Genomic DNA, 26,326 nt, shown 5'->3' on the forward strand with positions numbered 1-26,326 from the left:
GAACTGTGAGGTTATTAAACCTCCTTTTCTTCATAAATTACCCAGTCTCAGATATGTCTTTATTAGCAGCATGAGAACAGACAAATACAGTAAATTGGTACCAGTAGAATGGGATGCTGCTGTATAAATATCCAAAAATGTGGAAGAGACTATGGAACTAGGTAAGGTAACAGGCAGAGGTTGGAACAGTTTGGAAGGCTCAGAAAAGGACAGAAAAATGTGGGAAAGTTTAGAACTTCTTAGAGATGTGGAAGGCTCAGAACACAGGATGATGTGGGAAAGTTTAGGAAAACCTAGAGACTTGTTAAATGACTTTGACAAAAAGCTGATAGTGATATGACCATAAAGTCCAGGCTAAAGTTATCTGTGATAAAAATGTTGAACTTTTTGGGAACTGAAATAAAGGTGACTCTTACTATACTTTAGCAAAAAGACTGGTGGCATCCTTCCCATGTCCTAGAGGTCTGTATTTGGTGTAAGAAATTTCTAAGTGGCAAAGCATTCAAGAGGAAGCAGAGTATCAAAGTTTGGAATATTTGCAGCCCTATGAGATAGAAAACAAAACCACATTTTGGGAAAAAAATTCAAATCAAGCCAGATGGAAAATTTGCAAAAATAATAAGGATCCAAATGTCAATTACTAGGACAATGGGGAAAATGGGAAAATATTTCCAGGGCATGTCAGAGACCTTTACAGCAGCCCTTCTCATTACAGGCCTAGAGGCGTAGGAAAAAAATGTGGTTTCCTGGGCCTGGCGCAGGGCTCCCCTGCTCTGTGTAGCCTAGAGACTTGGTGCCTTCCATTCCAGCAACTTCAGCCATGACTTCAGCTCAGCAACCTGAGCCACCTTGGCAGGTACGGCTCAGGCCATGGTTTCAGAGGGTAAAAACTGCCAGCCTTGGTAGATTCCATGTGGTGTTAAGCCTGTGGGTACACAGAAGTTAAGAATTGAGACTTCAGAGAATGTATGAAAATACCTGAATGTCCAGACAGAAGTTTGCTGCAGGGCAGGGATCCTTATGGAGAACCTTTGCTAGCTCAGTGCAGAAGGAAAACATGGGGTTAGAGCCCCCATACAGATTACCCACTGGCACATTCCTAGAGAAGCTTTGAGAAGAGGGATAGTGTTCTCCAGACCCCAGAATCAACAACCAACAGCTTGCACTACACACCTAGAAAAAGCCACAGACACTTAATGCCAGCTGGTGAAAGTAGCTGAGTCACAGTAGCAGAGCTGCTTGAGGCCATGAGATCACACCTCTTGCATCAGCATGACCTCTTCTCACAGCTCCACTAGGTAGTGCCCTAGTAGGGACTCTATGTGGGGGCTTCATTCCCACATTTCTCTTCTGTACTTCCCTAGCAGAGGTTTTCCACGAAAGCCCTACCCCCTGCAGCAAACTTCTGCCTGGACAACCAGGTGTTTCCATGTATCCTCTGAAATCTAAGTAGAGGTTCCCAAACCTCAGTTCTTCACTTCTGTGACCCAGAGGCTTAACACCACATGTAAGCTGCCAAGATTTGGGGCTTGTGCCCTCTAAAACCACACCTGAGCTGTATGTTTTTCACTTTTTAGTCATGTTTGGAGCATCTGGGACACAGGGCAGCAAGTCCCTCAACTTCACATAGCATGGGGACCCTGGGCTTACCCCAGGGAAACCACTTTTTTTTCCTAGACCTCTGGGTGTGATGGGAGGGGCTGCCATGCAGACCTCTGACATGCTCTACAGACAATTTTCCCATTGTCTTGAAAATTAACATTTGGCTTCTTATTACTTATGCAGATTTCTGCAGCAGGCTTGAATTTCTCCTCAGAAAATGGGTTTTTCTTTTTTATTGCATTGTCATGCTGCCAATTTTCTGAGCTATTATGCTGTTCTTCTTATAAAACTGAATGCCTTTAACAGCACCCAAGTCACTTCTTGAATGCTTTATTGCTTTCTTCTGCCAGATATTCTAAATCATCTCTCTCAATTTCAGTTTCATAAATCTCTCAGGAAGAAGCAAAATGCAACCAGTCTCTTTGCTAAAACATAACAAGAGGCACCTTTCATTCAGTTCCCAACAAATTCCTTGTTTTTATCTGAGACCACCTTAGTCTGTATTTTATTGTTCATACCACTATCAGCATTTTTGTCAAAGCCATTCAACAAGTCTCTAGGAAGTTTCAAACTTTCCCACATTTTTCTGTCTTCTTCTGAGCCCTCCAAATTGTTCCAACGTCTGTCTGTTACCCAGTTCCAAAATTGCTTGCACATTTTCAGTTATCTTTTCAGGAACACCTCACTCTACTTGTACCAATTTACTGTATTATTCTCCTATCACACTGCTAGTAAAACATACTGGAGACTGGGTAATTTACAAAATAAAGAGGTTTAATTGAACTCACAGTTGCATATAGCTGAGGAAGCCTCACAATCATGACAGAAGGCAAGAAGGAACAAGTCACATCTTATGCTGGTGGTGGCAGGAAAAGAGAGGAGAGATTGTGCAGGGAAATTCCCTTTTTTCCACTAGATCTCCTAAGACTCATTCACTATCTCGAGTACAGTGCAGAAAAACTCACCTCTATAATTCAATCACCTCCCACTGGGTTCCTCCCACAACATGTTGGAAATATGGGAGTTACAATTCAAGATTAGATTTGAATGGGGACACAGCCAAACCATACCATTCATATTTGCAAAGGTTTTTTTTTTTTTTTTTGGTACTTTAGATTCTGGGGTACATGTTTAGATTACAGAGGGTTATTGCATAGGTACACACATGACAATGTGGTTTGCTGCTTCCATCACTCCTTCACATATATCTGGCATTTCTCCCCATGTTAACTGTTGCCAACCTCCCCATCCCATGCTGTTCCTCCCCTACCCAACCCAACAAAACCCAGGATGTGATGCTCCCCTCCCTGTATCCATGTGTTCCCATTGTTCAACATCCAAATATGAGTGAGAATATGCAGTATTTTATTTTCTGTTCTTAGGTCAGTTTGCTGAGAATGATGGTTTCCAGATTCATCCATGTCCCTACAAAGGACATGAACTCTGTTTTTCATGGCTGCATAGTATTCCATGGTGTATATGTGCCACATTCCTTGTCCAGTCTATCACTGATGGGCATTTGGTTTGGTTCCAGGGCTTTGATTTTGTAAACAGTGTTCAATGAACATATGCATGTGTCTTTATAATATAACCACTTATAATCCTTTGGATATACACCCAGTAATAAGATTGCTGGATCAAATGGAATTTCTTTTTACAGGTCCTTGAGGAATCGCCACACCATCTTCCACAATGGTTGAACTAATTTACACTCCCACTGACAGTGTAAAAGTGTTGCTATTTCTCCATATCCTCTCCAGCATCTGTTGTCTCCAGATTTTTTAATGATCACCATTCTAAATGATGTGAGATGGTATCTCACGTGGTTTTGATTTGCATTTCTCTAATGACCAGTGATGATGAGCATTTTTTCATATGTATGTTGGACTCATATATATCTTCTTTTGAAATGTGTCTGTTCATATCCTTCACCAACTTTTGAATGCGTTTGTTTGTTTGTTTTCTTGTAAATATGTTTTAGTTTTTTGTAGATTCTGGATATTGCCCCTTTGTCAGATGGGTAGATTGCAAAAAATTTTCCCATTTTGCTTCTTGCTGGTTCACTCCAATGAATGTTTCTTTTGCTGTACAGAAGCTCTAGAGTTTAATTAGATCCCATTTGTCTATTTTGGCTTTTGTTGCCAATGCTTTTGTATTTTAGTCACAAAATCATTGCCTATGCCTATGGCCGGAATGGTTTTCCCTAGGTTTTCTCTTAGGGTTTTTATGCTGTTAGGTCTTATATAGTCTTTAAACTATCTGGAGTTAATTTAAGTGTAATGTGTAAGGAAGGGTCCAGTTTCTGTTTTCTGCACATGGCTAGCCAGTTTCCCCAGCACCATTTATTAAACAGGGAATCCTTTTTCCATTTCTTGTTTTTGTCTGGTTTGTCAAAGATCAGATGGTTGCAGATGTGTCACGTTGCCTCCGAGGCCTCTGTTCTCTTCTATTGGTCAATATCTCTTTATTGGTACCAGTACCATGCTGTTCTGATAATTGTTGCCTTGTAGTATCATTTGAAGTCAGGTTGCATGATGCCTCCAGCTTTGTTCTTTTTGCTTAGGATTGTCTCATCTATGTGGGCTGTCTTTTGGTTCCTTATGAAGTTTAAGGTGTTTTTCTTTTTCCAGTTCTGTGAAGAGGGCCATAGGTAACTTAATGGGGATAGCATTAAATCTATAAATTACTTTGAGCAGTGTGACCATTTCCACAATAGTGATTCTTCCTCACCATGAGCATGGAATGTTTTTCCATCTGTTTGTGTCCTCTCTCTTTTTTGAGAGCAGTGGTTTGTAGTTCTCCTTGAAGAGGTGCTTTACATCCTTTGTTAGTTGTATTCCTAGGTATTTTATTCTCCTTGTAGCAATTGTGAATGAAAGTTCACTCTTGATTTGGCTCTCTGTTAGTCTGTTATTGGTGTATAGAAATGCTTGTGATTTCTGCACATTGATGTTGTATCCTGAGACTTTGCTGAAGTTGCTTATCAGTTTCAGGAGATTTTGGGCTGAGACGATGGTGTCTTCTAAATATACAATCATGTCATCTGCAAAGAGAGACAATTTGACTTCCTTCTTTAATAATGGAATACCCTTTTTTTCTTTTTCTTGCCTGATTGCTCTGGCTAGAACTTCCAGTACTATATTGAATAGGAGTGGTGAGAGAGGGCATCTTTGTCTAGTTCCAGATTTCAAAGGGAATGCTTCCAGTGTTTGCCCATTTGTATGATATTTCGTCATAAATAGCTTTTATTATTTTGAGATGTGTTCCATCAATACCTAGTTTATTGAGAGTTTTTATCATAAAAAGCTGTTGAATTTTATCAGAGGCATTCTCTACATCTATTGAGATAATCATGTGGTTTTTGTCTGGTTCTGTTAATATGATGATTTATGTTTATACACTTGTGTATGTTGAACCAGGCCTGCATCCCTGGAATGAAGTCTACTTAATCATGATGGATAAGCTTTTTGTTGTGCTGCTGCATTCGGTTTGCATGTTCATCATAGATATGGACCTGAAGTTTTCTTTTATAGCTGTCTTTGCTAGGTTTTGTTATCAGAATGATGTTGGTCTCATAAAATAAACTGGGAAGGACTTCCTCTTTTTGTGTTTTTTGGAATAGTTTTAGAAGGACTGGTACCAGCTGCTCCCGTATGTCTGGTAGAATTTAGCTTCAATCCATCTGGACCTGGGCTTTTTTTGGTTGGTAGGCTATTAATTGCTGCCTCAACTTCAGCCCTTGTTATTGGTCTATTCAGGGTTTCAACTTCTTCCTGGTTTAGGCTTGGGAGGGTGCAAGTGTACAGGAACTTATACATTTCTTCCAGGTCTACTGGTTTATGTGCATAGAGTTGTTTGTAATAATCTCTGATGGCAGTTTGTAGTTCTGTTGAATCGGTGTGATAACTTCTTTTTCATTTTTTATTTCCTCTATTTGATTCTTCTCTCTTTTTTTTTCATTAATTTGGCTAGCCATATGTCTATTACATTGATTTTTTCAAAAAACCAACTCCTGGATTTATTGATTTTTTGAAGGGTTTTTTGTGTCTCTGTCTCCTTGAGTTCTGATCTGATGTTAGTTGTTTCTTGTCTTCTGCTCGCTTTTGAGTTGTTTTGATTTTGCACTTCTAACAATTTCAATTTTGATGATAGGGTATCGATTTTAGATCTTTCCTTGCTTCTCATGTGGGTACTTATTGCTATAAATTTCCCTCTAGACACTGCTTTAAATGTGTCCCATGGATTCTGGTACATCGTATCTTTCTCCTTGTTGGTTTTGAAGAACACCTTTATTTTTGCCTTCATTTCATTGTTTATCCAGTCAACATTCAGGAGCTAGTTGTTCAGTTGCCATGAAGTTGTGAGATTCTGAATTAGTTTCTTGATTATGAGTTGCAATTTGATTGCATTGTGGTCTGAGAGACTGCTTGTTATAATTTTTATTCTTTTGCATTTGCTGAGAAGTGATTTACTTCCAATTACATGGTCAATTTTAGAGTAAGTACGATGTGATGCTGAAAAAAATGTATGTTCTAATATTCTATGGATTTGGGGTGGAGAGTTCTGTAGATGTCTACTAGGTCCATTTGGTCCAGATTTGAGTTTAAGTCCTGGATATTCTTGTTGATTTTCTGTCTTGTCGATTTGTCTAATATTGAGAGTGGAGTGTTAAAGTCTCCCACTAATATTGTGTGGGAGTCTGTCTCTTTTCAGATTATTAAGAACTTGATTTATGTAGCTGAGTACTCTTGTATTGGGTGCATATTTATTTAGGATAGTTAGCACTTCTTGTGAATTGATTTTTTTTTTTACTATTATATTATACCCTTCTTTGTCCCTTTTGATCTTTTTTGGTTTAAATTCTATTTAAACAGAGACTATGCCTGTACTCTTGCTATTTTTTTTTACTCTCCACTTGCTTGGGGAATTTTCCTCCATCCCTTTATTATAAACCTATGTGTATCATGGCATATTAGATGGGTTTCCTGGATACAGCACACTGATGGGCCTTGACTTTTTTTTATTGCATTTTAGGTTTTGGGATACATGTGAAAAACATGCAAGATAGTTGCATAGGTTAACATGTAGCAGTTTCATTTGCTGCATTCCTCCACTTTACCTATATCTGGCATTTCTCCCCATGCTATCTCTCCCCAACTCGCCAACCCTCACTGTCCCTCTCCTATTCCCCCCAACAGATCCCAGTGTGTAGTGCTCCTCTTCCTGTTTCCATGTGTTCTCATGGTTCAACACCTGCCTATGAGTGAGAACATGCGGTATTTCATTTTCTGTTCTTGTGTCAGTTTGCTGAGAATGATGGTCTTCAGGTTCATCCATGTCCCAACAAAGGACACGAACTCATCATTTTTGATGGCTGCATAATATTTCATGGTGAGTATGTGCCAAATTTTTGCTGTCCAGTCTATCATCGATGGGCATTTGGTTTGGTTCCAGGTCTTTGCTATTGTAAACAGTGCTGCAATGAACATTTGTGCACATGTGTTCTTATAGTAGAATGATTTATAATCCTTTGGATATATACCCAGTTATGGGATTGCTGGGTCAAATAGAATTTCTATTTCTAATTTACACTCCCACCAACGTGTAAAAGTGCTTCTATTTCTCCACATCCTCTCCAGCATCTGTTCTCTCCAGATTTTTAAATTATAACCATTCTAACTGGCATGAGATGGTATCTCAAAGTAGTTTTGATTTGCATTTTTCCCATTCTGTTGGTTGCTGATTCATTCTAATGACTGTTTCTTTTGCCATGCAGAAGCTGTGGAGTTTGATTAGGTCCCATTTGTCTATTTTGGCTTTTGCTGCCAATGCTTTTGGTGTTTTGATCATGAAGTTCTTGCCTACTTCTATGTCCTGAAAGGTTTTGCCTAGATTTTCTTCAAGGATTTTTATGGTCTTAGGTCTTATGTTAAAGTCTTTCATTCATCTGGAATTAATTTTAGTGTACAGTGTCATGAAGGGGTCCAGTTTCTGCTTTCGGTGCATCGCTAGACAGTTTTTCTAACACCACTTATTAAACAGGGAATCCTTTCCCCATTCCTTGTTTTTGTCAGATTTGTCAAAGGTTGGATGGTTGTAGATATGTTGTGTTGCCTCCGAGGCCTCTGTTCTGTTTCATTGGTCTATATCTCTGTTTTGGTACCAGTACTATGCTGTTTTGATTACTGTAGCCTTGTAGTATAGTTTGAAGTCCAGTAGTGTGATGTTTCCCGCTGTGTTCTCTTTTGCTTAGAATTGACGTGGCTATGCTGGCTCTCTTTTGGTTCCATATGAAGTTAAAGATGGTTTTTTCCAGTTCTGTGAAGAAGATCATTCATAGCTTAATGGGGCTAGCATTGAATCTGTAAGTTACTTTGGGCAGTATGGCCATTTCCATAATATTAATTCTTCCTAACCATGAACATGGAATGTTTCTCCATCTGTTTGTGTCCTCTCTTATTTTGTTGAGCAGTGGTTTGTAGTTCTCCTTGAAGAGGTGCTTTACATTCTTGTTAGTTGTATTCCTAGGTATTTTATTCTCTTTGTAGCAATTGTGAATGGGAGTTCATTATTGATTTGGCTCTCTTTCAGTCTGTTATTGGTGTATAGGAATGCTTGTGATTTTTGCACATTGATTTTGTATCCTGAGACTTTGCTAAAGTTGCTTATTAGTTTCAGGAGATTTGGGGCTGAGACAATGGGGTCTTCTAGATATACAATCATGTTGTCTGCAGATAGAGACAATTTGGCTTCCTCCTTTTCTATTTGAATACCCCTATTTCTTTTTCTTGCCTGATTACTCTGGCTAGAATTTCCACTACTATGTTGAATAGGAGTGGTGAGAGAGGGCATCCTTTTCTAGTGCCAGATTTCAAATGGACTGCTTCCATTTTTTGCTCATTCAGCATGATATTGGCTGTTGGTTTGTCATAAATAGCTTTTATTATTTTGAGATACGTTCTGTCAATACCTAGTTTATTGAGGGTTTTTAGCATAAAGGGCTGTTGAATTTTGTCAAAGGCCTTCTCTGCATCAGTTGAGATAATCATGTGGTTTTTGTCTTGGTTCTGTTTATGTAGTAAATTATATTTATAGATTTGTGTATGTTAAACCATTCTTGCATCCCCGGAATGAATCTTACTTGATCATGGTGGATAAGCTTTTTGATGTGCTGTTGTAATTTGCTTTCCAGTATTTTATTGAAGATTTTTGCATCTATGTTAATCATGGATATTGGCCTGAAGTTTTCTGTTCTTGTTGAGTCTCTGCTGAGTTTTGGTATCAGGATGATGATGGTCTCATAAAATAATTTGGGAAGGATTTTCTCTTTTTGTATTATTTGGAATAGTTTCAAAAGAAATGGTATCAGCTCCTCTTTGTGTGTGTAGGAGAATTCGGCTTTGAACACACCTGGACCTGGGCTTTTTTTGTGTGGTAGGTTCTTCATTGCTACCTCAACTTCAGATCTTGTTATTTGTCTGTTCAGCTTTTCAGCTTCTTTCTGTTTTAGGCTTGAGAGGAGGCAAGTGTCCAGGAATGTATCCATTTCTTCCAGGTTTACTTGATCATGTGCATAGAGTTGTTTGTAATAATCTCTGATGATGGTTTGAATTTCTGTGGAATCTTTGGTGATATCCCCTGTATCGTTTTTTTTTTTTTTTTTGCATCTATTTGGTTATTCTCTCTTTTCCTTTTTATTAATCTGGCTAGTGGTCTGTGTATTTGTTGATCTTTTTGGAAAACCAGCTCCTGGATTTATTGATTTTTTGAAGGGTCTCTTGTGTCTCCTTCAGTTCTGTTCTGACCTTTGTTATTTCTTGTCTTCTGCTAGGTTTTGAGTTTTTTTGATCTTCCTCCTCTAGCTCTTTCAGTTTTGACAATAGGGTGTCAATTTTGGATCTCTCCTTGCTTCTCATGTGGGCACTTATTGCTATGTATTTTAGAGACTGCTTCAAATGTGTCCCAGAGATTCTGGTATGTTGTATCTTCATTCTGGTTTGTTTTGAAGAACATCTATATTTCAGCCTTCATTTCATTGTTTATCCAGTCAACATTCAAGAGCCAGTTGTTCAGTTTCCATGAAGCTGTGCAATTCTGAGTTAGTTTCTGAATTCTGAGTTCTAACTTGATTGCACTGTTGTCTGAGACTGTTTTTTATGATATCCATTCTTTTCCATTTGCTGAGGAGTGATTTACTTCCAATTATGTGGTCAATTTTAGAGTAGGTGTGACGTGGTGCTGAGAAGAGTGTCTGTTCTGTGGATTTGGGGTGGAGATTTCTGTAAATGTCTATTAGGTTTGCTTGTTCCAGATCTGAGTTCAAGTCCTGGATATCCTTGTTATTTTTCTGTCTGGTTGATCTATCTAATATTGACAATAAGGTGTTAAAGTCTGCTGCTATTATTGTGTGGGAGTCCAATTCTTTTTGTAAGTAATTAAGAAATTGCCTTATGTATCTGGGTGCTCTTGTATTGGGTGCGATTATATTAGGATCATTAGCTCTTCTTGTTGCATCGATTTTTTTCCATTATGTAATTTTCTTCTCTGTCTTGTTTGATCTTTGTTGCTTTATAGTCTATTTTATCAGAGATGAGAGTTGGAACTACTGCTTTTTTTTTTTTTTGCTCTCTATTTGCTTGGTAAATATTCCTTCCTTCCTTTATTTTGAACCTTTGTGTATCCTTGCATGTGAGATGGGTTTCCTGGATATAGCACACTGATGGGTTTTGGATTTTTATCCAATTTGCCAGTCTGTGTCTTTTGATTGGTGCATTTAGTCCATTTACATTTAGGGTTAATATTGTTATGTGTGAATTTGATACTGCCATTTTGATGCTTAGTGGCAAAGCTATTTCTTTCTATGTTTTTGTTTTCCTTCTGACAGTCAGGCCCCTCTGCTGCAGGACTGCTGGAGGTCCACTGCAGACCCTGCTTACCTGGGGATCACCCATAGGGGCTGCAGAACAGTAAGGGTTGCTACCAGTTTCTTCTTCTGTTATTTCATCCCAGAAGAGTACCCACCAGTTGTCAGCCTGAACTCTCCTTTATGAGGTATCTTTTTGGATATACAGGGGTTGGGGAGCTGATTGAGGAGACAGTGTGTACCTTATAGGAGCTCAAGTGCTGTGCTGGGAGCTCTGTTGTTCTGTTCAGAGCTGCTGGGCATGTTCATTTAAATCTTCTGCAGCGGAACTCATAACTGCCTCTTTTCCCAGGTGCTCTGTCTTGGGAAGTTGGGGCTATATTTATAAGGTCTCAATGTGCTTCTGCCTTTTTTCAGAGATGCCTTGCCCAGAAAGGAGGTAGTCTAGTCACAGTCTGCTAGCAGAGGCACTGCTGAGCTGCCCATGGGCTCTGCCCAACTACTCTGTAAATTTCCTTCTGGTTTTGTTTACAGAGGTACAATTAGAACTGACTCCCTAGTGGCAGACTGCCTTGGTAATGGTGGACTACCTCGGTAATGGTAGAATGCCTTGGTAATGGTGGACTGCCTCAGTAGTGGTGAACTGCCTCAGTAATAGCGGAGTCCCTTCCTCCAGCAATAGCTGAACAGCCCCAGGTCCAGCTGTACTGCTGTGAAACTCTCAATCCAGAACATTCCAGATAGTTGAACTTTGTGGGGGTGGGACCCACTGAGCCAGATCAACTGGCTCCCTGTTTCAGCCCCCTCTTTTTCATTTGAATGAGTTACTCTGTCTCCCAGGCATTGCAGGCACCAGTTGAAATAGCTGTGGAGATTTGCGTGGAAACCTGTGGTGCCAGCTGCAACAGCCATGTTGGAAACTTGTGCTGCCTTTCAGCCCAGGAATCTCCTGGTCTGTGGGCAGTAAAAACTCATTTGAGAATGTGGTGATCACTCACCCTCTGCATTGTTCTTTCTGGGAACTTCACTTCAGAGCTGTTCCTATTTGGCCATCTTGGATCTCCCTTAGGAAAGTTATTTTTTATTTTTATTTCCTTTTCAAATACATGTATCTTGTATATTGATATTATTATTTTCAATATTTGTAAAACCCATAGCTTTTAAAGTTTTTTTTTTCTTCTTATTCTAACAAACTTCTTTCTAAAATGGTTGGTAAACTTGATTGTTAATTCAAATTTATTTGTGAGATTTTTGACTAATTTCAGGGACATTTTTACTGTAGCTTCCACTAAAATCATCATGTCACAAATGTTTAGCAAGTTTTAATCATTCGACTTTGTTGTAGATCCAATGCTTACAATCTCTGCCAAAAGAATTGTTTTTGATATTTGTTTTCAATGGAAACAATTCACTTTGACTCTCACTTGGTCCCAACTGTGACTTTTAAGATCAGGTTTTCAGATCATGGGTATTTTATTAAATTATTGTTGTTTGTTGTTATTATTGTTGTTTCTACTTAGTATATGTGGCAGAGAAAGGGTACACTTGGTCATCTTTGCAGATTGTTCATGTATTCCTAAGTGCCCAGAAATATATTTAAAATATTTAAATCTATGTCTGGTTATTTTGCAATGGAGAATGGGAGTCCTTCAGACAATCTAGTCTACCCTGATTCTGAAAACATGCTCTGCTCTGATTGCTAAATTGTATAATTTCACCCTTTGACCAAACATTGTATCTGTTCAAAAATTCCAATCCTATTTTAAAACCTAAGTTATTTTATCTCATTAAGATTTATATTCATTTGATGTCTCTCTGCTTCTCTAGACTTTCTTTCAAGGTCCCATTTGTTCTTGCTTCATTTTCTGCAAGTCAAAACTAAATAAACCATAAGTTTAGTCAGACTTTTAGTACTGTGCTTAGAATTTCTTCAGGACCTTCAACTTTTAATAAATGTTCTTAAACTCTTTGTAATTATTTAGCTGTAAATCAATCCAGTTATTTATTTTATTCTTCTCTTCCAGTAACTTACTGCTCAGATGCAGAAAATATTATATACCCTTTGACTGTCTTTATTTTATAAAATGTTATTTAATATTATTTTGGTCATCAGCTTGCTTATCAATTCTTTCTTTATTTCCAGTGATTCCAGTTCCTTAAATTTTGGTTGCAAAGTAATTCCAAAAGATACAACTATTTCTTCTACTTTTGGCTTTCTAAACAAATGTAACTTACTTCAGTTAAAAAAAGCATTAACTTTTAAAGGTAAATTGTGTTGCCATTCTTTACTTTTAAATTAATTTGTATTTTAATAACATTTAACTTTTTCTCATTAGCAAAACATTATCCAAGGTAATTTACCTATTTATTCATTACTTAAGCAAACATATACTGGAAACTTGATATACTTCTGAAGGATATTAGATATTTGAACACAAAAATGTATAAACAAAGTGGCCACAATTGCTGAATCGAGTCATGTAAATTAAACTCAGACATTCATGAGGCTGTAATAAGTGGTAAAGTTAAAAGATGCCATAGAACTTAGGGTAACAAACACAAAAACATGTAATGAGTGGGACGAATATAGAACACTTTGAAATACAACATTGGTTTTGAAAAGATGCTAATGTTTTATTTGGGTAAAAGGAGTGATGTAGATATTCCAAACATAGAAAAAGAATATCCAAAGGCACTGATATCTGAGAAATAATGGCATGGTTAAAGAGTTGATTGCAGCTAAGTATAATTAGCTAAGGAACTACAAGAGAAAGTAGTAAGAAAAAAATCTTATCTCATTTTGCTTTACATATTTTTTTAGACATGTCAATCTTTATTCTATAGCATGATTCGAGATACCCATCATTTATCATTTACTATTTATTTACAGATTAATATTAAGTAGTGTTTAATACATGCTTTATTAATGAACAATAACTGTTGTTATCTGATTTAGGCCAAAAGGACTGCACTTTACAAACTAACAAAATTAAAATTTGAAATTAATGTATTTTATGTTTCTCTAAACACTAGTAAAATATATGTTAATTTTCAAAGGGAGGGACTGTATCATATGGCAGTATTTCCATTCATCACCTCAGAAGGTGCAAGTCAAATCCTTGAAAACATATATGACAGCAGACTGTAAGTGCCAATGAAATTATTAATAAAGAAAACCCAATTCTATAAAAGTACATGTTTGCCATTATGTAAAATTGGGCAGAAAGTAGATAAGAAAGAATACCCAAGACATTATAGGTAGCAGAGAAATAGAGTACAGTTGGAAGAGAAAAGATAGAAGTAGTGGAGATTTTCAGTATGATAGAATGAGTGGAAGAAGATGCTACACATTGGTCTGACAACATATAAGCAGTCAATGCCCTACAAAAAAGTTTTTAAGTAAAATATTTTTTAATGTTTTATTAACTCATGAAGTGGAATGACATCCCATAAGATTAAATGTTGAGTGTGATGAGCAAGTAGGCTGTCAGTGACAACCAAAACTGGAAGAAAATATTAAATATGTTGTAGGGAAGTGAGTTTTCCCCTATATAAGTGCTTTATAAATATTTTTAATTCTTTTACTGTTTTGAATTATAGCTAATGTTGTGTCCAATTTAGGTTTTAAACTGCAATTATTTCAAAGCTCTTCTGTGAGAGACTGCCAAAATTAACTCATTGAACAACACAAAAAGAGTAATTGTTCAGTAAGTATTATTTCATCAACTATATCTCACAAATACACAAGTCTATATTACTTATTTTCTGCCAAAGGAAATTTAATGTTAGCTAAGAAATAAAAGGTGGGAGTAATAGAGAATTCATATTATTTTTCAAGAATTCATATTATTTCTCAAACCATCAATAAAATCAGGATTAGACTTTATGCCCTGCTTCTCTTAAATATATTGTGACTGTTGACTTTTGCTATAGTAAAAATATTTTGACAGTGCAAAAAAATTAGATGTACTCAAAATATTTGAGCAAGCAATGAATGCTTTTAAGTAGAGAAAGTATAATTTTTAAAATACAAGCATTAAGATTAGAAAAGAACTCTACTCTAAAAAATATTATCTGTCAGAAAATCTAATTAGATAGCATGATATTAGTAGCATCTGAACAGGAATCTATGTCATGTCTTAGCTGTAATATAACCTGGATGGAAGAAGACAGTAAATGTAAAATTTTAAAATATCTTTTTTTCAAAAAAAGAAATATAATATGCGTTCTTAAAATTGGAGCCATGTGGGTAGTCTAACATCTGCTACCTGCTGCTGCTGTCCATAGATGTTAAAAGTACCCTAAGCCAGCCAGATGGGGTAGCCCATGTCTTGTAATCCCAGCACTTTGGGAAGCCAAGGTGGGCAGATCACCTGAGGTTAGGAGTTTGAGACTAGCCCCTGGACAACATGATGAAAGCCCATCTTTACTAAAAATATGAAAAGTAGCCTATTTTGGTAGCAGGCACCTGTAATATCAGCAACTTGAGAGGCTGTGGCAGTAGAATCACTTGAATCCGGGAGGAGGAGGTTGCAGTGAGCCACGATCTCACCATTGCATTCCAGCCTGGGCAGCAAGAGGAAGACTCCATGTAGAAAAAAATAAAAATAAAAAAATAAGCTAAGCCACCTGACATTAATCTTACAGTTCAATTTTTTTAATGTACTTGTTAGGTGATATAAAGTCCTATTGTATGTGCTTTACTGTCCTGAAGAGATACTTCTGTAGAATAAAATCCAATCTCTTTTCAGGTTCATTATGCTAAGCTTTATGCAAGACACTATTGGGAAAATCATTATAAAGATCAGTGTCTGAAGACCCTGAATAATGATTAAAAAAATAAAACTGAGTAACTATGTGGTATATTAATGCTCACTCATATATAATTCTAATGTAGGTTGATTTATCCAATCTGTCTACAAGTCAAATAGTAACAAAGTATCTAAAGTGCTTATAAATTCAGGTAATTTTTATTGGCAAAATCACCAACTGTCATTTGACGTCTGTTTTTTTTCTGATGTGCAATTATAGTAGTTATAGGCACCCATGTTGGTAGCCCCATAAACTCGCTAACTAAGCAGTTCTATCTAGCTGAATCTGTCCTTTCAGATGGCTTCACTGAATACTGGATCTACATTTCTTCTTTCAGTGTTATCCCATAAGGGCAAAGTATTTTGCCTGCTTCATGTTAAAATATAAATTTTAATTTACTTGCCTTTACAATGGGAAGGTGTCTCTCTCTTTTGGAATAGATAAATAACAAACTTGTGCAGAGTTTCAACACAGGCATTTTTGAAAATGAATTCATCTTTCCTTCTTCTTGCTGAAAAAGAAGATCGAGATTTTAGAAAGCCCAGCTATATATTTCTCCAGATAAAAGGGAAATTTGTTCTTTAGAGTATACCTGATGAAGCAACATTTTTACTCATACTTCTTACTCTCTTGCTCATTACTAGTTTTTCTTCACATGCCTTTAAAAAAATAAAATATTGATGACTAACTAGAAATGTATCCAGAGTACTACTCCTGGACAAAAAGTAGCCAAACTCAAGAGACCAATTACAGGGTTCATCCCTAGAATTTGAATATTGACTGGCTGCCTTTGACTAAGCACTTTCCTATCATGTTATTAAAATAATTTTTTTAAGGTCTACTGTGAAATGAAAAATGTTGGGATATTCTAATTACAATTCCTTTTCTTTTGTAGATTAGGGTTTTTTTTAATATTTTGAGTAGGATCTAAATATTATGCTTGTAAGCACTCAGCTTTGAAGCTGAATTGATAAATTTCTGGTAGATTTCTGAGGAAATAGGGAGAATAGAATAAGAGATTTTAACTTCAACATTTTAAAAATTTAAGATTAATGACTTTAATTAAGTTCTTCATTTTTGAAATTAATCTTCTCTACTAATCTCTTCATATGGAGGAAAAAGAGTTATTTAAGAAGTTAACTTTTTTATTCTAATGGTTTTTGTTAAGAGAGATTGTGAAGAAATAGAATTAACATTTTTATGGTTGTATTATCAAAATGAAGAGCAAGTAATAGTTGGACTTGATAATTCGATTTCTATCTGTATAAATGACACAATGATTCATAGTTTATATTCTTCCTCAATCCAATTAGATATCTTAAATACTTTTTTTTGAAAGTCCAAACTTCTAAAAAGAATACAACTTGAAGACTTGGACATCATGTCATCTTGTACTTAGTTGAATATCAATGTATGTTAGTAATAAATAATCTTTTATTTAGCATTGTTTAGTTATTTCAGCCTAGGAAATAGGTTAAACATTTATGTTCTGGTTCAGTTTCATCAGTCCTTTGCAAACTGAATTTCAAAAATATTCATTTGATGCACTATTGATTATATAAAGCAAGATACAGTTTCGATGTAACATTGGTATGATGACAGGTGTTCCAGGAATGGACTGCAAATATAGTGTTTTTACTATTGACTGTACTTGAGAAACTGTACAGTTTTCTTTTTCCTTTTTTGTTTTTGAGACAGAGTCTCACTCTATGGCCAGACTGGAGTGCAGTGGCACAATCTCAGCTCACTTCAACCTCTGCCTTCTGGGTTCAAGCGATTCTCCTGCCTCAGTAGCTGGGACTGAGTAGCTGTGACTACAGGTGTGTGCCACTACACCCAGATAACTTTTGCATTTTTAGTAGAGACAGTGTTTCACCATGTTGGCCAGAATAGTCCTGATCTCTTGCCTTTTTAACCTCCTGTCTCAGCCTCTGAAAGTGATAGTTAATAAAGATTATAGGTGCATGATTGTTTGAAGCCTTTTATTTGTAAAAACTAACTTTATTCAATGTTGCTTAATAGGGTCAAGGAAAAAAAGTGACTGGTTTCAAATAGACTTTCCAATAGATCTGACCATCCAAGACACTGTGCTTCTTGAAAAATACATTTCCTCTCACTGAAAATGTGTAATAATTTAGGAATATTATGAAATAGTTCTGAAATATATAGGACTTCTACTTTTATGCAGCAAATTTTTAGTTAAGTAATTGATTTTTAAATTTTGTAATACTTTTTTCTTCTTTTGATAACATTAAATCATAGGGCATGCAGATTTTAAGAGAAAAACAAGGTTGAGACAGACATTGTAGCATCACAACCCTGTTTTTTTTTTTAACTCAGAAATGCTGGGAATATTTCAACCATCCATGTGATTTTTTAATAACACTTCAATAGATCTTTTTAATATTGTGGGAAATAATTTAGCTTTGCTTCTTCTCTATAATCTAAATTATTGTTTGTTGATTTTATAAAGATATTAGGCTAGTGTGTGTTTTACACTCATGTGCAAGTTCTATTATTTATCTGGATAACCATTATAAAATATAGAAATAAAGTGGAAAGTTGGAATGCTTTTCTTGGAAAGACAGAATCATTAATATCAATGCATTGACATCTTTCCTTTTTGCCCTGTCTCTTTCTCATCATCTACTTTCCTTCAAATATTTGTTAAATATCCAGGATTGAATTAGCCATGGGGTAGCAGAAATAGGAAAAATGAATGCTTTTTAAAAATCCTCATTAATAATATAGATATGAAGAACACAAAATATATTAGTAATTTGTAATAAACCTCCATATTGGAGGTATTCAAAAAATGTTATTTAAAGGAGAGATTGATTTTATTCTTTGGAGCTCTAATGACTGAGTTGGATCATGAAAGTTAAGTTATAGTCTACGATCAAAATATAAGACTACAAATAATTTCAGGAAGTGATGGTTTCCTGTTTAAGGTTATGATGGAGTGAGAACAAATGGTGGAAAGGGTTATTTGGCCTGGCTGGAGAATATAGCAAGAGGAAGATAAGTATTATGGAAAATAAAGCTAGAAGACAGGCATATTCTTGAAGCTATAGGAGTATTCTATGCCTTGCAAAGAAATGGCAGTTTTATTCTGTAGTTGATAATGGAATATCAAAAGGATTTAAGAAGAGAAATAATATGGGTACATTTGTGAGGGATCTGTGGGGATCACTCCCATGTGAGGCCCCTAGGAAATGGGCCTCGCCATACGGTGAGCTTGAGCCTGGACACAGATCCCCAGTTGGGGGAGTCGAGCTGAGGGAAAGCAGGAACCGAGAGAGAGACTATTCTATTCAAAATAATTAACAGACATTACTTTATGGATATGAGGACTTGGGAGGCATTGCGTTCACTTTTGGCTCCTTATGGTTTATTGCTTGATTGTGTTCATTTTGGACCCTTGTTACCGTCATTGTAAAATATTTACTTAAGTATTTACACTTAGTAACTTACTTACTGTAACTTACTGGGTGTAACTGTAACTTACTTACCGTAACTTACTGGGTATAACTGTAACTTACTTACCATAACTTACTGGGCGTAACTTACTTGTTGGGTGTATCTTACTTGCCTTGACTTACTGGGTGTAACTTACTTACTGTAATTTACTGGGCGTAACTGACTTACTGGGCTTAACTTACTTACTGGGCATAACTTGCTCACTGTAACTTAAGTATGTTGATCTGGCGTAAACAACATTAACTTCAGAAAAGTATATAATGGAACATATTGCAAATATAGAATTGCTGCTTGGACATAGCCTAAGCCAGCCCTCCAGACTCCACTTTTCTTTTTTCTTTCACTTCCACGCACTATCTCCCTCAGGTTAAACAAGACATCTACATTGGTGGTCTCGGGAACTCCCGCAGGTCGGTAGCCCCCTGGCAGACATGCCGGACCCCAACACATTTGTCCATTAAAGAAAAGATTCTGGTATATTAATGTGGCAGTGGATGGTACTGAGGATATGTGTTAAGGAAAATCGCCTGTGTTTCAAAGGCAGGAATTTCTCAGTGCCATGCCTCCATCAACCTCCCCATCTGGGAACGTAGAGTTCTATTTCTAACTTTCCCACATGGGCTAAGTAGAAATTCCAGGTGAGCTTCTTTTGTTCAGAAAGCCCGTCAAAAGCCCTGGAAGGAGAGGCTCTGTTTGGGGCCCAAGCAACCAATCTGGCATTAGAGTCAAAGATCAATCACTCCAGAGGAAGTTTGAAAGAACTCGTCTCATTGGACAAGAAATGAATGGGGTAGGAATAACTTCAAAGTTAAAACTCCTCTGCACTTTACCTGCTGGGATTTCCATCTCTGGGATCCCCTCCCACAACAATGTGGGAGCTGTTTTTCCCTCTTTACCTGTGTGGATATCCCCTTTGGATTCCCCTCCCATAGCAGCATGGGAGTTCTCTCTCTCTCTCTCTCTCTCTCTCTCTCTCTCTCTCTCTCTCTCTCTCTCTCTCTCATTTTCTTTCTCTCTCTCTCTCTCTCTCTCTCTCTCTCTCTCTCTCTCTCTCTCTCTCTCTCTCTCTCTCTGTCTCTCTGCCTGATAAATCAGTTTCTGCTAAACTCTTTGGGTCTGATATTTATACCAATGGTAAGCTCACCATGCTGCCGGGGCCTTTTCCCCATTCCTGGGGCGAGAGAGCCCAAGAACCTCAGGGCACATCCCGTTGGGGAGGAAGCTGAGCCCCATCTGGTCCTGCCACCCGGTAACAGTACTAGAAAGTGGAAATACACCTAAAATCCATCCTGCAGCCTAGTGGAGAGGTGAGTAATATTCAGGTCTAGGGCAGTGCTATAGAGAGGATATGAGATATCTAATATGTCAAATTTGGGTTGTGAGAATTTGATAGTGTTTTGAAAATTGTGGGTGAAAAATATTGTAGTGATTACTTAGACTAACTCCAAAATTTTTGTTGTCAATATTAAGTGGGATGGAGCAGATTTTGGAGAAGAGAAAGCATGATGCTGATAATGTAGAATGACTATTACTTAGGCATTTCAAAAACACTAATACATTGTTTCCTGAGACTTTACTCTGAAGTAAAATTTAGAATATGTTAAATTATTTGATATCTGAAACTAAATTACTACTTTTTATTATTTAAAATATATGTACATTTCACATTCACAAATGTATTTAGAAATTACTTAGACTTTCATATGGTGCTTCAAAACCCAAAATAAACATTGGGTTAAATAAAAATATGGAAACATCTGTAGTTACTGAATGGGCATTACAAATATTAGATTTTTAAGAATAGTATCACATGCCTCCCAAAATTTTTCTTACATATTCACACTCATTTTCAACATCACTGAGTAGCTTTGAATTAACAGCTCAGAGATATTTCACATTTACTTCTCTTAATATATCAATTATGTAACCTTAGGAATCTTTAATTTGTAAACAATATTTCTCTTCCATTTGATAAATATCTATTATCTCCATAAAAATTAATTCTTATCTTTGCAAACTGAAATCTGCATTTGTTAACACGTAAGGTTAATAAAACATACAGAGAGATTACGTGTCACTTCTTGTGTTTCAGAATCATTTTTATTAATTAAAATACCTATTCATGGCTCCTTCACAAAAACCTGAAATGTTTTTGTCCTCATTTTTCACTAATAGTTTCCTTATATTTTCTGTTCCTGATACGTTGGCTTTCTTGCTGTTCCTCCTACATAATGGGCAAACCCCTGATTTAGTAACTTTGCACCTCTTTCAAAGCGTGTTTCAGAAGTCACCTTATCAATGAAGTCTGCCTGATATTTAAATTAAAATACCTCCCATTCGCTTTTATTCCATTTTTTTTCATGGTACTGTTTATAAAATGTATCTTTTAAAAGTTATTTATTATTTTTATTATCCTTTTATCTCATGAGAATATACATTCTGGCCACATGTGGTGGCTCACACCTATATTCCTAGAACTTTGAAAGGCCGAGGTGGGAGGATTGCCTGACCTCAGGAGTTTGAGACTAGTCTCGGCAACACAGTGAAACTCCATCTCTACTAAAAAACATAAAACGTTAGCCAGTCATGGCAGTTTGTGTCGGTAATCCCAGCTATTTGGGAGGCTGAGGCAGGAGAATGCCTTGAACCAGGGAGGTGGAGGTTGCAATGAGCAGAGATCATGCCCACTCCAGCCTTGCAACAGAGCAAGATTCCATTAAAAAATATATATATATTTATATATACATTCTACAGGTTTTCTTTATATTCAACAGTTTTTTCATTTCTTTTTTTTTTTCATTTTTTATTCCCATGGCTTTCAATTACCTCCAATAATGCCTGACACATAGTAAAGTCTCAATAAATACATGAATTTTCTGAATGACAAACTCTGTGTTTGGAACTCAAGAAACTCTACTATTGAAAACTCCACATGCAATTATCTCCCTTTGTTAGGATTGCAAAATCCCTGACCTAGAGATCAGTATGAAAAAAAAAAATTCTCTTTTTAACAGATAATGAATAATGGTTCAAGCCAGAAGACTCTTTGAGCCCTCTTGTGATACTGATTAGCTATCTGTTCTGTCTTGGGATTTATTCTTTAATAGGCACAAAGCTGTCAGATCTGCTGCTATTCTGTGGAAAGAATCAACTGCAATTTGCTTTTGGTAAAATTTGTTTGTGCTAGCATATTAAGCGGATACAATTCAACAGTTCATGAAAAGGGAATATGATGCCATGCATTTAGTTATTTCTCTGATTCTATTGATATTTAAAATTTGGCTGCAAACTTTAAGGTTTATATTGTCCAGTTATTACAATTCTTGGATCACCAGTGAAGCTGGAAAAACAGAAACAGTTTTCTCCTAAATACTTGTCTCATGTGGTACTAACTTCTCAACTATCAAGAAGAGCAGTAAGATTTAGCTGGATAGACAATTAGGCAAGAAGAATGAGTATAATAAATGGAACAATGGATAAACTTTATGATGGCAAAATGATCAGAGCATGCTTACAAATTGGATTAGAGACTGTTGACTTAACTTTTTAGCAGTTGTTGTGGGGAATGTTGACAAACTTACACAAGATTGGTTGGCAGATATTTAGATAATAGATGATATGGTGGGTGGGTGCATAGATGGATTGACAAACACATTTATCACAGTGTTCTATTTACTTGCCATTGATGTAAATATAGTTAGTACCTTAGGACCAGACCTTGAGTCTGAACTATGTTTTCCAGATTCCTATTTGAAACCCTCATTTGGACACCCTATGTAGTTCATACTGTCTTTTTAGCACCATGTAACAAATCATCCAGCAAGAAAATGGAAATTCTTCCGTTTTAACTACTAGGATTAAATTGCTATGTTCAGCACTGCCTTAGTATCAGGGGATGAAAATAACTTTTATGGTATATTTCAAATTATATTTGCCAACAAAAAAGGTAAAGGAATAAACGCTGTATGCAAATATTACCTGCTCAAACAGTATAACCTTACCTTCTTAACCAGATAGGCATGGTGTTATGTGTTGAGATTTTGGAGAACACATTTGCAAAAGGGAGTGATCAGATGTTCTGAATATACTTAGACATGATGATACTACTGGAAAGAGAAGTAAGAGGTATAATACATGGAATACATCAATTCAGCAAGCTATTTTGTAATTATATTTCTTTAAAACATATTTGACTCTAGGCCATACTGAGAAAAGCAGCTGATTTGCTCTGTATTCATTTAAGACCTAGACCTCTGATCTCCCTACTTGGCACACACAGTGAAGAGCAGCAGCAGTTTAAAAATGATAAGCTGATAATGCTGTGCAGATTTCAGAATAGAACCAGGGCAGGTGAGAGTGAATCAATCCTCATGTTTTATGGATTTGTAAAGGTAATGCCCACTTCAAGAAGATTGTAGAATGTCTTTTTTCTGCATTCTCAATAATTTTTATCCACATATACTTATTTTTGTTTTCTAATAGCATTTTCCACTCTCTTTTGTTCTGTTTTCTTAAATAAACCTCTAAGGAATGAGAAAGTAAAGTGACAAGTAAAGAATAATAAACTGAACAAAAATAAAGCTTTTTATGTGTTTTTAATCTTTTTATGATTAAAATTGAGTATGCAATTTTTTAAATAGATGTATATTTTATTGCACTTTAGGTTCTGGGGTACATGTGCAGAACATGCAGGATTGTTGCATAGGTACCTACATGGCAATGTGGTTTGCTGCCTCCAACCCCCCTTCACCTATATCTTGCATTTCTTCCCATGTTATTCTTCCCCAACCTCCCTACCTGCTGCTGTCCCTCCCCTATGTCTCCCCAACAGACCCCAGTGTGTGATGCTCCCCTCCCTGTGTCCATGTGTTCTCATTGTTCAATACCCACCTATGAGTGAGAACATGCGATGTTTGATTTTCTCTTCTTGTGTCAGTTTGCTAGAATGAAGGTTTCCAGATTCATTCATATCCCTATTAAGGACACGAACTCATCGTTCTTTATGGCTGCATAATATTCCATGGTGTATATGTGCCACATTTTCTCTGTCCAGTTTATCATCGATGGGCATTCGGGTTGGTTCCAGGTCTTTACTTTTGTAAACAGTGCTGCAATGAACATTCTTGTGCATGTGTCCTTATAGTAGAATGATTTATAATCCTTTAGATAGATACCCAGTATTGGGATTTCTGGGTCAAATGGAATTTCTACATCTAGGTCCTTGAGGATTCACCACACTGTCTTCCACAATGGTTGAACTAATTTGCACTCCTACCAACAGTGTAAAAAATGTTCCTATTTCTCCACATCCTCTCCAGCATCTGTTGTCTCCAGTTTTTTTAATGATGGCGTGAGGTGGCATTTCAATGTGGTTTTGATTTGCATTTCTTTAATGACAAGTGATGATAAACATTTTTCATATGTTTATTGGCCCCATAAATGTCTTCTTTTGAAAAGTGTTCATATCCCCTTCACCCACTTTGAATGAGTTGGTTGGTTTGTTTCTTGCAAATCTGTTTTAGTTCTTTGTTGATTCTGGATTTTAGCCATTTGTCAGATGGGTAGATTGCAAAATACTTTCCCATTTGTTAGTTGCTGGTTTACTCTAATGATTGTTTCTTTTGCTGTGCAGAAGCTCTGAAGTTTAATTGGATCCAATCTGTCTATTTGGCTTTTGTTGCCAATGCTTTTGGTGTTTTAGTCATGAAGTTCTTGCCTATACCTATGTCCTGAATGGTTTTTGCCTAGGTTTTCTTCTAGGGTTTTTATGGTGTTAGGGCTTATGTTTAAGTCTTTAATCCATCTGAAGTTAATTTTAGTGTAAGCTGCCAGGAAGCAGTCCAGTTTCTGCTTTCTGCACATGGCTAGCCAGTTTTCTCAACACAGTTTATTAAACAGGGAATCCTTTCCCCATTGCTTGTTTTTTTCAGGTTTGTCACAGTCCATGTGGTTGTAGATGTGTGGTATTGCTTTCAAGGCCTCCATTCTGTTCTATTGGTCTATATCTCTGTTTTGGTACCAGTACCATGCTGTTTTGATTACTGTAGCCTTCTAGTATAGTTTGAAGTCAGGTAGTGTGATGCCTCCAGCTTTGTTTTTTGCTTAGAATTTTCTTGCCTATGTGGGCTCTCTTTTGGTTCCATATGAAGTTTAAGGTGGTTTTTTTCCAGTTCTGTGAAGATGGTCACAGGTATCTTGATGGGGATACCATTGGATATATAAATTACTTTGGGCAGTATGGCCATTTTCACAATATTGAGTCTTCCTAACCATAAGCATGGAATATTTTTTTTATTTTTTTGTGTCCTCTCTTATTTCCTTGAGCAGTGGTTTGTAGTTCTCCTGGGAGATGTCCTTTATGTCCTTTGTTAGTTTTATTCCTAGTTATTTTATTCTCTTTGTAGCAATTGGGAATGGCAGTTCATTCTTGATTTGGTGTCTTTAAGTCTGTTATTGGTGTATAGAAATATTTGTGATTTCTTTACATTGATTATTTATCCTAAGACTGCTGAATATGCTTATCAGTTTCAGGAAATTTTGGGCTGAGATGATGGGTTCTTATAAATATACAATCATGTCATCTGCAAATAGAGAAAATTTGACTTCCTCCTTTCCTAATTGAATACCTTCATTTCTCTTTCTTGCCTGCTTGCTCTGGCTAGAACTTCCAATACTAGTGCTTGATTTCAAATGGAATGCTTCCAGTTTTTGCCCATTCAGTATGATATTGGCCATGGGTTTGTCATAAATAGCTTTTATTATTTTGAGATACGTTCCATCAGTACCTAGTTTGTTGAGAATTTAGCATAAAGGGATGTTGAATTTTGTGGAAGGCCTGTTGTGCATCTATTGAGATAATAGTGGTATTTGTCTGTGGTTTGGTTTATGTGGTAGATTACGTTTATAGACTTGTGTGTTGAACCAGCCTTCCATCCCCAAGATGAAGCCTACTTGATGGTGATGGATAAACTTTTTGATGTGTTGTTGCAGTCTGTTTGCCAGTATTTTATTGAAATTTTTACATCTATGTTCGTTACGGATATTGGCCTGAAATTTTGTTGTTGTTGTTGAGTCTCCACTGGGTTTTGGTATGAGGATGATTTTGATCTCATAAAATAATTTGGTAAGGATTCCCTCAATCTTTATTGTTTGGAATAGTTTCAGAAAAAGTGGTACCAGCTCCTCTTTGTATATCTGGTAGAGTTGGTCTGTGAACCCATCTTGACCTGAGCCTTTTTTGGTTGGTAGGCTATTCATTGTTGCCTCAACTTCAGCCCTTGTTATTGGTCTATTCAGGGTTTTGACTTCTTCCTGGTTTAAGCCTGGGTGGGTGCAAGTGTCGAGGAATTTATCAGTTTCTTCAACATTTACTGGTTTATGTGCATAGAGTTGTTTGTAGTAATCTCCTATGGTTGTTTGTATTTCTGTGAAATTGGTAGTGATCTCTACTTTATTGTTTTTATTATATCTATTTTATTCTTCTCTCTCTCTCTCTTTTTAATTAATCTGGCTGTTGGTCTATTTTGTTGATCTTCTCAAAACACCAGCTCTTGGATTTACCAATTTTTT

The sequence above is a fragment of the Callithrix jacchus genome, chromosome 9 (assembly GCF_049354715.1).
Source record: "Callithrix jacchus isolate 240 chromosome 9, calJac240_pri, whole genome shotgun sequence".
Taxonomy (NCBI): Eukaryota; Metazoa; Chordata; class Mammalia; order Primates; family Cebidae; genus Callithrix; species Callithrix jacchus.